Below are 9,759 nucleotides of genomic sequence, written 5' to 3'. Positions count from 1 at the left end.
TATATTACTTGTATAATTTAAAACATAGTGTGACATATAGCAAAAATAGAGAATTTTTTAATTCCGTGAGTCTTTAAAGGTTTTTATTTATTAAATGGGCATTTAGATAAGAACATAGAGAATAAAAAAAAAAAAAGAGAAATCGTAAATTATTTCTGCGCTTAGGTTAGATTTCAATTATAATCAAGGTATTGACGGATTTGTTGGATTCAAAGTAAACATTTTTATCCTCTCAGAAAGTCTTTAATGATTTTCCTTAATTTTATACCTGCACGCGAAAAAAGAGGAGAAAAATAATAAATGGAAAGTTTTTTTTCCAAGGTTGCTTATTCTTTCATATATGCTATAATTTGTTCATTTGCAATATGTCCATATGCTTTTTTTGTTATTTATTAATCGTATTTGTATGCTTTTCACGGCTTAGACTGTTGTAGCCTACCAAACATTGTATTCCTACCAAACATGAATATTCTAATTGAAGGTTATAAATCACAGCTTTACATGCTGTCTTTTGAACCAATTATATTTAGCGTTAGAGCATGCCTCAGTTATCAGACCCTTACTGCAAATGGTAATTTCTTTTTTGTAACAGGTTCGGAGTATTTGTTTGACATTTGTCGAAATTAGTTTTAATTGATGTTCTATTGAATTTCCTTATTGTTTTTGCTCAATTTTTTCCAATGAGCTATTGTAGTTTTGACTTTACTTTCATGCTTAAAAACTCTATATAGCCAAGTGTATACCTTGTATCTTGTCATATATTTGTGATAATGTTTACTAAACATGATTATGCTGGCAAGCTAAGAAGAAGAGTTCAGATATTTGGAACTCTCCTTTTGGTAGCGGTCTCTGTTGTGTTAACAAATATGGTATATGTATGATATCATCGTATAAATTGCATGTACATACATACGATTATATGAAATAATGTACGGGATTACCTTCCCACATCTTAATCGATTCACTGTAACTGCCGGTCTTCATGAATTGTCTACATCATTATTTCTACGTGTGCTCTACACTTAGCGAAGCCACACATATTTTTTTTGTGATATTTTGTGATTGATTTGAGCTTAGTCATTCGATTGCCTTTTCTTCTGACCTATATGTTACTACAGTAATTTTCTTGCTCACGTTTTTGTTTGCTCCGTCGTGTTCGGTAATTTTTTTATTTTTTAAAGAGTTTGAGTAGCCCTTTTACGTACAGATCAGACAGCTGTAAGTCAAACCCATATGTGGGAGCCAAACGAAGGGCTCAGCACCGAGGGTTGAATGGTTGAAGGGTTGAGCACCGAGACGACTACTCACTAATTCTCGATAGCTCTAGTATCCTTAACCTTCAAAGCAACCCAAATCTTCATATGGTGCTTTCGTGTGTGGCAATATCTTTGTGTGTCGTCTTGTGAGTAACACATTTGTCAGATCTGTCAATTTGTTCGTTTCTAAAAACTTCCACATGAGCTGGAAACCATTATGGTAGTACAGACTGCTGATTTATGATGATAAAACATTACGGCTTGTCTCACATTATATTTGCGTTCTGTCCTGATGGATTGTCGGGCCAATCGAATTGACGACCCCGTGTGAGTCATGTGCGATAGTGATAAAGCTGTCAAATGCGAATAACAGTTAAATTACAGTTTTTAATACTACGTGTTGTGCTCCGACTATAGATAAGGTCTGTACACTAGCTTCTGCTCATGTCGAGCCCAGTAATCCATTTGTGAAGTAAACAGGGTTAAACCCATTGGTATGCGGCCAAAGGCGACGTTCTGTGAAAAGCTTTAAGAGTTGCGAGGTTTTAATACCTCCTTTTCGTGATCCTAGATAGTGTTGATCTCATGATAAGGCTAATGCCTATGATATTTACTATAGGTAGATAAAGAACCTGTAAGCCTTCGCTTATCGCTGCCGATCATTTTAACGGTTTCGCCGCTACTGAAATTGACTTTCCGGCTAGCAAACCTCAGAATTCAGAATCAGTGAATGCTGTCAATTAAGCGGTTGGATAAAATTCCTTACAAAAGAAAAACCTTTTATATTACTTCGTACATTTCCTTAATAGGTTACTCAGCTAAATGTAGTGCGCTTCAATTTATTTATTTACATCGCACCATTTTCTATCATCTTAAAACAAACCACTGAGCAGTTTTATGGAATTCACGTCCTGTATTTAAGTCCTACTTTCTTTCCATTTCTTCTTACCATTTACGTGGTATAATATATTTTGAGGGGCTCTATCTTCAAACATTGTGTCATCAACTTTCCAACTTTGGATCTCAAAGCCTCTTGCATTTGCATAGTGGCAATGCTATGCTTATAGCCTAATGACTTAAAAAATTGTATGCCCTTCAAAGTAAAAGAAAACTGCTAAGGCATGTGTATTTTACCCTTACCCTAATCAGCGTTGCTTGTGAGATCTTTTTTATCTCATACAGGTTGCATTTTTCTATACTCTGATATATCATTTGTTAAAATGTATTTGACTTCCATGTTGTTTTACAGTTGCCAGAAAAGCATTCTTTTCAAGGCTCTTCTTACGCGTGAAGTTTTGACAATTACGTGGTACGACCCGAATTCGACTCTATTGCGACCGTATCTTAATATTAATACGTCTCCACTAACATTCCACTTGTCCGGAAATTTATCATCTTAAAACTTAAGACATCAATTACGCATACAGACAATCCATTTCCTGCAGTAGCGAAATATGCTTTTCATTTAATAGTCAGTTTAATTGCTTGTTTCAAAGTTTGTCACATCCTACTGCATTAGCAGGGTTTGCAGTTTTTTGCGCAAAATCAAGCTCCCGTTGCATAAAACACACGACCATCTTGAGCCCTTCTCTGTTTTTGGTGGCCTATCAATATTGAGATTGGCTATGCCCTCGTCTGACGTACTGGTGGTTAATAGCGTACTCAAGATATCTTATATTTCTCGCTTTGATGCCGTAAAAGTCAATGCAAATGGCTCTCTTCATTTTTAGTTTTTCTTATTTTCATAAAATTACAGATGCCTGCTGCTGTTCTTACTTTTCAAATGCTTGCATACACTGTTACATTTCCTCCAAATCCAAGTAGACCTAACCTGCAAGGCATCTGAACAACATAAACAGGACGAAATAATTCTTTTACTATATTAATCAGATTGGCTAGATAAAAGGCGGGGGCAGGGAAAGGAATTCCTGGCGGTAAGCTGATATCGATATTTTTTATTGTTACTTTTCTAGTATCAAACTTGAAACGTCACGCTCGTTACAAAGACCATTCTCATTTCTTACTTCTTTCTGTCTTTCTCTTCTATCTGTTAGTGCGATATTTTACTTTAGCATCCGTTTGCTGATAGCATCGACAGAAGTTGTAATGGCATCACTCATAACTAATTGCAAATCCGCCTTCGATATCACATCTTATTGGTACGACATCTAAATTAAATTATACGAAACTATGAGCATATCTTGGTGTAAGCGAACAATCGTCTATAATCATGAGTTGAAGCTTGGCTCCTCTGTCAGCTTTCCTCTTCTCTTACCCAGTGATCATTTTTCCATACTGAAAAAGTGATCGTATAGATAAGCAAACAACTCATGTACACCAACGAGCCAAAAAATTTCCCAATTCCCTCCCAGCTGAGACGTCGAGAATCATAAAGCCGTCGCACTCATAACGTATATTATAATACTGTAGCTTTCTTAAGGTGGATTGACAAATGAACAACTTCCGGATGCCCTTTCAATCATAATTAGCTGTTTTATCAATTGCGATGACAGCTATCTAAAGAGCTGTGACTTCAAAGCTAAAATCTAATAAGCTAGGAAAAATTCAGGCGTGAAAAAAGGCACAATGTCTCAAAATGCGACAATCAATATAATACAAATATTTTAGAAGACTCTTGCTAAAAAAAAGAAAAATGGAAGCAAGAGATGTCATATCTCAAACAGTTATTAGATACGGTGGCAAAAAATGTGTAGAACAAGGTAGAAGGTTTGGGAGCGGAAGACATAGCCCGACGAAACGAACTATATTGAAAATACGGTTAACCGAACAAGAACAATACTCGCGTGTCCACAATACCACGTTTTGTGATGCAGCAACCCTATACCACTGAGTATCAAAAAAGCAATACAAGTAAAAGCAGCGAAAATTGCGGCTGTTTTTAATATTGACCAGAAAATTATGGTCGTACATAGACCAAAGCATCATGCGGATTCCGCTATAATTACGAAAGCTCAATTTTAAGCTCGAGAATAGCTAAAGGCAACGAGCATTTAGCACTGACAGCAGTGAACATTGGGCTGAAAAATAACACAAGCAAGGAGAAATTAACGGAGGTACAACACCTTTACGTCTAACAACATTCTTGAGACGGATACTGAATTAAAAATGGAAGCAAACTAGAGTGCAACTAAACTGATGGCCAGTACAACGGTGGTGGAAGCCTATCAAAGAAAAGACCGCGAAAGCAGCAACATACGATTAAAAAGAATAAAATCTGTAAGTGACATAGAAAATGAAAAAAAGGCTTGTTGATAAAGTAAAACTGCCTAAAGAAGCGCCACTAATCAACAGAAATATGAAAAAAACGTAGCCCGACAATCATACCACGTGCGTTCAACAAGCAAAAAGGACAAAAAATGTTGATAATTACTAAACTATTAGAATGTTAGAACAATAGCATTATGATAATTGGCGTAGCGGATATGTTTGTTTTTTAAAAACATTGCTAAACAAGGCATATAGAATGTAAATGAATACAACTGTTATTCTGCATCCAATGTGTGCGAGGGGTTCCATATACTAAAGACACAATTGCATCATGTCATATAGAATCGCATATGAACAATATGGAGATTTTTACAGTTAATGTTTATTCAGAAAATATATGGCTACTAGTTATAGAGGCCTACAGGCCTCCTGTCAGGAAACCCTCGACTCTCGACAAATTTCTAAGAAATAAGCTTTCCGAGATTCTAAGGATGGGCTTGGAGCTTACATCTGATACACAATGGTTCACAGTTGCTAATAACAATATTTGTCGTGCCCATCCTAAGATGGTTGGATGCATAAACTTACTAGCAAAAATAAGATTCAGGTGGACAGAGTCAGATCATACCAGAAAGGAAGCTAGTGGAAAAGGTGCTCAGTGGACAGTGGACTATGTCTCCGGAGCTATATCAAATTATGGCATCCTAAAAACAGCACTCAATACATGGCGCAGAATGAAGCCGAACATGGAAACGTTTTATAGGACAAACTGAAAAAAAGTTCGATGCACTGCTCGCAAGACCATGTTTAGTAAATTTTTATCAGACAGCCAGTTCTGAGGAGGCAATCAGATATTGATTAACAGAATTCGAACTAGATGCCCCATTGGAACCATACATTTTTACAGGTAGCCTGGAATTAATATAAACTAGAAATAGCATGTGTCGCCTATGCGTCGACTATTTGGATACAAGGACCTTCTATGACAGATATAAGTAAAAATGGAACAGAGTAAAGAAAATCATATGTCACGTTGAAGACATATAAAATAGATGCAATAGATAGTCCGAAGGAAGCGTAGCGGGTAGTAAATATAAAGCATACACAAAAAGAAAATTCTGACATTATATTTTAACAGAGTCAATTACAGACGGATAGATCTAACGAGTACTTTTAAAAAGCCGGAAGGAATTCGGCAGAGCAACCAAGGTAAACCACATCTGAAAGCCAGTACCATGTTAGATTAACCAGAAACTGCAAAATCGGAATTTCCTGTTCCACATATAATATGGTAAAACTTAATTCACTCATTTCTACTCGTAGTAGTCAAACGCTTCATATACACAAAATAGGTTAACAGCACAGTATTTCAAGAACAAAGTAAACATAAAGTTAATTAATTTTAAACATTTTGAATCATGTTTATGTTATAGGTACTACTTATGAAGCTTACTTGAATAATTTGCTACATGTATTAAGGATGGTATAACTCTCAATGTTCTTCCAGCTATTGGAATGTTAAAACGAGTAATCACTGTTTACCAACTGTATATCTTCTACTTTAATTTTAAATCTGCATTTAAGATGGTCAACCATAAGGACCTAGTAGATATTTTGCATAAATTAGGAATAGGTCCTCGCTTAGTCAAATGCATTGCAGCATTTCTCTACTTAATATGAAAAATATGCCAACGTCGTCAAGACGTATTATCTTCTTGTGACTGCACAAGAACCTAGAAGAATGCAGGTTGTGCTAGATTAATTTTGGACAATAGAATTTAACTTAAAGCCTTCATTTCACGTTATGCACTATAAGCAAGGTAACTCAATGAAAAATTATTACATCGACAACCGCAAATCGACAGCAATTGATCAAGTACGTAACCTGGCAATTCTAGCGTCAACAAACCTTAGATATATTATGTATGACTTACGCCATCAGAAGGGTAAACTGAATCCTACCCTTATTTGTAATTATTAAATTTATACTCTAAATGAAGGGATTCGACTGCCACCTCATACCTACGTATGCCCATCAGCTTAGAATACAGAGTTAATGAGGGATGAAGAATTATTGCAAATTATCTGAACATGCTGAGTAGGTTGACAACGCACACTTGGCCGAGAAGTTTTTTACTGTTACTCCAACAATCATGAGAAGCGCACTTAATATATAGCCAAAAGAAACAACAACAGAAATTTATCTTAATATCTTTGGGTGACATGCTCTTCTTAGGCTAGCCTGCGCAACTCTTAACCTAGGTACCATTTCTTCTTAATTCTGTCAAATAGAGAATATTTATACTGCTAAACATCTTGGCAAACCCAGTTTATTTGTAGATAAAATAGGTCTTTGCCTGGTGCGTGACCTTCATAATCACGCATTTTGTTCAGAAGGCTCCATGTACATAGCGCACGTCGTACCGCGATAGCAGCAGTATAGTACTTATAGAGTGAGAAAGCTAAAAATAAGAAATATGAGTTCTTAGACGTCAAAATATTCCTGTGGAAGACCCAGGACAAATATTTTAGCCATACTGCTTCCCTTTTGGAAAAATTTGATTCTCTTGTACTATGTCTACTATGTCCTGTACTATGGAAAAATTTGATTCTCTTGTACTATTTATTGCACAGATGAATTAGCAGCTTAAGAATCATTTACTTCAAAACAATTTTTTTTTGTGTATAGTCTTTTTTTCTTCATATTTACAACAGTGATTTTCAATTACTTCTTTGAATATCAAGAGCTATCTCCTGCGATCAAATGTTACTCAGATGAGATAACAGGATGATCAAAGACGTATTACTCAGCTCAGACTGACGCAGTGAATAACTAAAATGAAACGATATAGATGTCTAGATAATTTCGAGGAGCCTGAGAGGCACATCTGAAGCACACAGGGCAAATCTAGTAATGCTCGTGGTAGCATAAGGGATAATGTATTTGCATGCTAAGTTTAAAGATTTATTGGTGGTTTAGGTTCAAATCGAAGTATTGAAATACTAAGTTTTGTGTTGGAAGCCAGCTGTCTCATGAAAAGTCTAACGATGATGCCAAACGTAAAAGCGGAAAAAGCGATGATTTTAAATACCAGTGGAACATATGTATGGCGAACGTCTTTGATCATTACAAAGCTGCTTTTAAGACGCGTGAATTTTTTTCTTAGCGTTGTTGTTAGTGGGTATGTTATTTATAAACCACACTACCCTATCTCGCCCACCAACTCTTTCTGACCCGCCGTCAGCGGTGAATGGTCTGGATAAAGCTATACTCAATCTTGAGTAATTTCGGCATGGCCGATTTTTTGTTTCGATACACCAAACATCTCTTTGGAGCAATGCAAAGATGTTTGGTTTTTTTGCAACAGATATTTTGCACGAGCAAGTTCGGCTGTCACGAGAGGTTCGAGCGTCGGTTTAGCATGTAGACGCCTCTCTTTTTGGAGCGCTGTACTGTTTGTAACACATATGCTGTGACACGAGCTGCTTTTTATACCGAAGAAAACTCAACAGAGTTAGTATTCGAGGAGGCAATAGCGACCACCAACGCTCTGATCTCCGGAAGCGCCGTAAGCAAACTTGGGTCTTCCTTACAGTTCGTTTAAGATGGGTGTGATTTTGCTATGACCATTCCATAAGGATTGTGTTCGCGGATCAAATACTTCAGTTATTTATCTGGAGACTTGGTAGTCTTGTAGCGTAAAACTTCACAAGCAGACTGCATCAGATCTGCGCAAGGAACCAGATCCTAATTACAACCCGGCCCTTTATATATATAATATATATATATAAGCTAACGATTGAAACACACTGGGATGTGGTTAACAACTATTATTATAACCAAAACGCTATTAACGGTTAATACAATGCGTTATTTGATCAACGGTAGCGTCACACACACTGATTGGCAACAGTTGTTTAAACAATCACAATAGGCAATGCAGCATCTTTTAGAATTGATCAGTTAGAATAGTGCGCCTCCCTTTCATCAAACACCGTCGTCTTTTCATCTACATCCACTAAAACGGATCTTGAAGCTAGAAGATGCACGATGTAAGCTGAGATTGTGCGAGATATATACATAAGTAACACGTGCACATGAAATTATCGAAAGCACTTTTCCTTCTCTATCGGTGTGCTGTAATGATATTGTGTTGTGAGTGCAATTTCAACTCGAAAGTAACTTTTAAACTTCATGTTCCAGCTGGAAAAGAAAAGCATTTTCGACACCTTCTATACTGTGCATCTCATCGAGGCTAAAACATTGCGTTAAAAGAATTGCTCAAGAGTAATTTACCAAGCTTGAAATCCGTATCCACCGTTTGAATTTGATGACGACCATTTGCAAGCATTGAAGGAAAATGCCACATAAACAACCCGCTGCAGCCACGAGACCGTCATTAATCACCTAAAGTCTTCTGGGTTTACACATGAACTTGAGTGTCATCAGCACTCTGAATTCAACAAAGAATTACGACTAAACACTGCATCTCAGTATCTTGCTCAGTATCGAGCCTTACGAAGCTTCACTGATCGATTTGTGCACAGAGTTGTCACCGACTTTACCGCCGAGGCTTGTTGTAGAAGGGACAACTAAGAGTCAGTCATAAGTGTATTCACGTATACACGTACGAAACATAGCCATGTAGAGTTCTATTGCAGCCCTTAACAGAAAGCTTTTGATTGGGTCCATGTAGATTTGGCAAACCTGTCTACAAACGACTGTATCCCGAAATGGTTTGAAAAGTATCCGATGAAATCTGTGAACAGTACTGCAACCTCTTTAGGTTTTTACTTTTAAAAAGCCAACGAAGTACGATATGTACTTCTCATATTGTCGGACAATACATGACAAACATTAATAGACAACATATTTATTTTACCAACGTATCAGGGACAAGGTAATCCGTTATTTGTGGAAATACATGTAAGAACGTTTGAAAACTAATTTACGAAGTAATATGTGTAAAATGATGTTATTGAATTGCTCTGTTTTTTTCTTAAGACCATGTGGAGCAATACCCAATAAAAATGGACTAAGACCAACTCAGCTACTTATTAGGAAATTCTTACAAACAACGGTATCACTCAAAGAAACCCAAGATCAGCGACGATATGGTCCACGAAAATAGAGAGCCAAAGACCGACAACGTACTCTAGAAAGAGAAACCTTGTTCATACCGAAACAGCAAATATATGTTATGGATTGTTGTTAGCAGAATCGGTAAAAAGTTATACAGAGTAGGAAGTTGGCATTTCAATCTGAAAAGCACAC

The 9,759-nt window shown here is 36.7% G+C and overlaps 1 protein-coding gene across 7 annotated transcripts in view; it reads left to right on the top strand.

The window, feature by feature from the left end:
- The window catches only part of Tsp (Thrombospondin), a 128,298-nt gene that overhangs the window by 81,360 nt on the left and 37,179 nt on the right, over window positions 1–9,759 (top strand). The gene's annotated exons all lie outside the window — the stretch shown is intronic.

Source organism: Varroa destructor, unplaced genomic scaffold (assembly GCF_002443255.2).
Source record: "Varroa destructor unplaced genomic scaffold, Vdes_3.0 BEIS01000003.1, whole genome shotgun sequence".
NCBI classification, from domain to species: domain Eukaryota; kingdom Metazoa; phylum Arthropoda; class Arachnida; order Mesostigmata; family Varroidae; genus Varroa; species Varroa destructor.
Note: the sequence above shows the minus strand (reverse complement) of the source record. Positions and strands in the feature narration are given on the sequence as shown.